General features: G+C 46.4%; 1 pseudogene across 1 annotated transcript; it reads right to left on the bottom strand.

Annotated features, from left to right (window-relative positions):
- Positions 1-1,879: 1,879 nt before the first annotated feature.
- On the bottom strand, positions 1,880-2,528 carry LOC306665357 (mitochondrial import inner membrane translocase subunit Tim10-like; annotated as a pseudogene). Its single transcript has one exon. The product of its transcript is annotated as a mitochondrial import inner membrane translocase subunit Tim10-like (transcript).
- Between the last annotated feature and the right edge of the window lie 1,407 nt (positions 2,529-3,935).

Here is a 3,935-nt window from a genome sequence, read left to right as displayed (position 1 = left end):
CAAAAGAAGACAATTGCCTTGGACTCGCTTGGTAGGGGCAGCAAGTCAGAACGTCTGTGGGCAGGAAGGGTATTGTGGAAATTATAGAGCTACAGGAGGGTTTTTAAAGGAACATTTCTTTATTGTACCTTCCAAATGCTGAGATGAATGACATAACATTGAGACCTCTGTCATCGTGTGCTAAGAAGGACTGATGGATTAGTGACCATTTGGATGATAAGGAAGTGTTTTGACAAATCTATAAGGGACACAGGACACATGAAGTAGATTTTCTTTGCACTCCCTGCTTCCATCCTGATGCTTTTATTGAGAATCTTTTAGAAAGGGGATGTTCTGAGTGTCAGGTCACCGTGGAGAGAGACCTGGAGTTGGAGTCACAAAGCTTGTGTGGGACTGTCATGCTCACTGTTAGAGAACCCAGGGTGGGTCACAAGCCTTGGAGCCTTGGTTTGCCCTCTGTAAAAGCAGATCAGTGCCTCAAAGGGTGTTGTGAGAGCAGAATAAATAAGGCTCAGGGAAGGTTCTTAAAGCATTCATATTTTATTTTATTGCCAATCAGAAGCCATTTCTATCTTCTTTCTCCAAGTCAAGGCAAAATTGAGATGGTATAGACTACTTGCCGACTCCTCTTTTTTTCCCCTTTGGGAGTCTGTTATGGTTTGAATGTGAGGAGTCCCCCAAAAGCTCACATGTGAGACAATGCAGGAAGGTTCAGAGGAGAAACGAGTGGGTTGTGAGAGTCTTAACCCAATCCGTGAATTAATCTCTGATGGATTAATTGAAGTGGTAGGTGTGGCTGGAGGAGATTGGAATCAGGGTGTGGCTTTGGGGTAGGTATTTTGTACCTGGAGAGTGGAGACTCTCTGGGCTTCCTGATGATGCAAGCTGCTTCCCTCTGCCACACTCTTCCACCATGATGTTCAGCCTCACCTCGAGCCCCAAGGAATGGAGCCGGCCTTCTATGGACTAAGACCTCTGAAACCGTGAGCCCTCAAATAAACCCTTCCTTCTCTATAATTGTGCCGGTCGGGTCATTTAGTCACAGCAGTGAAACAGCTGGCTAAGACAGTGCAGAGGGGGATGTTCCCTCCTGATCTGTAGTACCTGAGAGTCGACCCCCCAGCACCCCAAGTGCTGCAGGTGCATGCTCTGTCCCCTCTGTTTCCATGCAGGGTCTTTGAACACTCCCGTGTGCCTCATTGTCGTGTAATGGATGCTGTGCAATGTCCTGCTGCTGTCACCCTAGACAGATTCAAATGTTGTGCTTATAAAAGAATTAAAGTGTCCCATGAGCCAAATCCTGGCCTGAAAGGGATGTTGGATGAGCCGTACAAGACGTGCACTTTCAAAATGCGGCTGGAGTGTGTACAGAACGGTCATTTGAACTTTGTTTCCATGTATCCACGTGAAAAATGAGAACAGCATTTCAATCTACCCTACCACATAGGAATGTCATGACAATGTGTATGGAGAGTGCTGAACTCTTTTGAAGCCTGCTTATTTAAAAAATAACTAGAACCAGAGATAGTGTGTGTGAATGCAGCCTAATTTGTAAAGCTAGCAATAAACCATAGAATGAAGTCAGCAGCAGGCTGACAAAGGGTCCCATCTTCATAGTTGATGAACTATCTAGTCCCAGAGTGATCGCCACTCTGTTTTGTTTTGGTAAACAAAGTAGAAACATCAACTGTGGAATTAAGAAATTACATGGACAAAAATAGTAAAATGTATCAGGACAATAGTAGCAACAAAATACATTCAAAGTTAGCCAGATGGAAGAAAACTTCCAGGTGCCTATATTTTTGAGGACCACATTGGGGACAGGTGACTATGGCACTTTGGTCTGTTTATTTATTTATTTATTTGTTTTCAACAAACTTGTTTTAATATACATATATACACATACACGCGCATGCGCGCACACACATGTACACACACACACACAGAATCACATACCAGTGTAACAAATATCCCTTCCACAAGACAGCTCTACCACACTCAGGGCTTCTGAAGATGCTCCGAGAGAGCCTAGGTCTGGCAGTCTTCTCGTGAAACCCAGTACGGGGTATTTTTATTAAACAGTGGGGAGGAGCAAGGTGCACCCCAGGTGTCTGGGGCCTCCAGCAGGACCAGAGCTCTGCTGCACCCTCTTGATCAGCTCTTCATCCTGCATAGAGAACTCTGTCCACATTTTGCCCATCCGTTCCTGGATGTCCAGGTACTTGGAGACACATCGGTCCAGGCATACAGACTCGCCCTTGGACAGTTCTGCTTCCTGTCCTGTAGTGGGGAGGCACGCACTTCCAATGGCAGGCACTGGTTATTCTGTTGTACATGTCCGCCATCATCTCCACCTCCAGCTCCGCTGCCAGCTGTTGGACACTGAGTGGATCCATCTTGACCGAGCATCGTGCAGAGAACCTTCTCCTGGTCTTCTAGTCCACAGCCTGGTGCTAGACACAGTGCCCCCCGTGTCACCAGTTCGAGCAAATATTAGAAACTTGTGGAATGCCCAAATAGATCATGGCAGAAGCCTTTTTATTTATTTTTTGAAGACTTTAAAATCTAAAATTAGTTCTGGGCACAGTGGCCCATACCTGTAATCCCAGTGTCTCAGGAGGCTAAGGCAGAAGGTCTGGAATTTAAAGCCAGCCTCAGAAAAAGCGAGGTGCTAAGCAACTCAGTGTGAACCTGTCTCTAAATAAAATACAAAATAAGGCTGGGGGTGCTGGGGAGATAGCTCAGTCGGTAGAGAGCTTGCCTTGTAAGCACAAGGCCCTGGGTTCGATCCCTAGCACTCCCCCCCCCCCCCCCAAAAAAAAATAAGGCTGGGGATGTGGCTCAGTGGTGGAGTGCCCTGAGTTCAGTCCTTGGTACCCCACCCCCCAATTTAAAAAGTAGGGATACCTTAAGAGCTCTTTTAGAATTTTAAAAATTAAACATTACTCTCAAATTTGTAATCAAATCAAAATCAGGACTTGTAAATGTTAGTTTCATTGAACATCTCATGGGCTATAAAAGATTATTCTAATCTAGTTATCAACATTTTAAAATTGGAAGTAATTTTGCATTGTGCTTCGCTCTGAAATGTTCATACAAGTTGTTCTATTAAGCAACATTCTGGGGAGGGAGGTAAATGCACATGTACCTCATGCAGAAAGAAGGAAACACATTTGATGAGCTTCTACAGATCATGTCATGGAAAAGTTTTATAAAATCTAAGTCGAAGAGAGAAATCTTGAGGTGACTAAAGTCCTTAGTGGAGAGTTAACAGGGTACCAACAGTGTGACTGGTTTATTTGCCAATTCCCTTTCTCCTTTCATCCAATTAATCAGAAAACCATCACAGTCTTGAAGATGTCCCCAGAGTCTCGGAGGCCTTTGCCCCCCACTGTTTCCTTCTGGTCTGGGCACCACCTGGTCTTAACAGGACTACAGGAGCCTGCTTCCTGCTCTCAACTCCCGTCAAAGTTCTGGAGCCCAGACTACTTCTCCCTGTTTGGTGACTCTCCACGGGGGGCTCAATCTCTTGGGCTGGTGTCACCTAGAAGCTGAAGCCGGAGCCACAGGTTTGGCTTGGCTGCTATGTCATTCTCCTGTGGCTCTGTGACAAGGCACCACCACACTGGGTGGCTTAGAGAGCAAAAGCGTCTTTTCTCACAGTCCTGGAAACTGGAAGTCAGAAATGAGTTCCGCTGGACTGCAGCGAAGGCATTGCAGGGCCCTGTGGCCTCCTGGGTGCTCGAGAATGGCTCCTTACCTCTTCCAGCTTCTGGTAGCTGTCAGCGTCCCTCGCTGGCCTCAGCGGTCACACCGCCTTCCCTCAGGTGTGTACCCCATGTCCCTCTCCTCCGCCTTATAAGTGCACGCATGATTTCCTTCTGTGCCCACTCAGATGACCGGTGAGCTCTTCCTCAAAAGTTTAGTTTAATCAC

The sequence above is a fragment of the Sciurus vulgaris genome (assembly GCF_902686455.1).
Source record: "Sciurus vulgaris genome assembly, chromosome: 7".
NCBI classification, from domain to species: Eukaryota; Metazoa; Chordata; class Mammalia; order Rodentia; family Sciuridae; genus Sciurus; species Sciurus vulgaris.
This window is presented reverse-complemented; position numbering and strand designations above follow the sequence as displayed.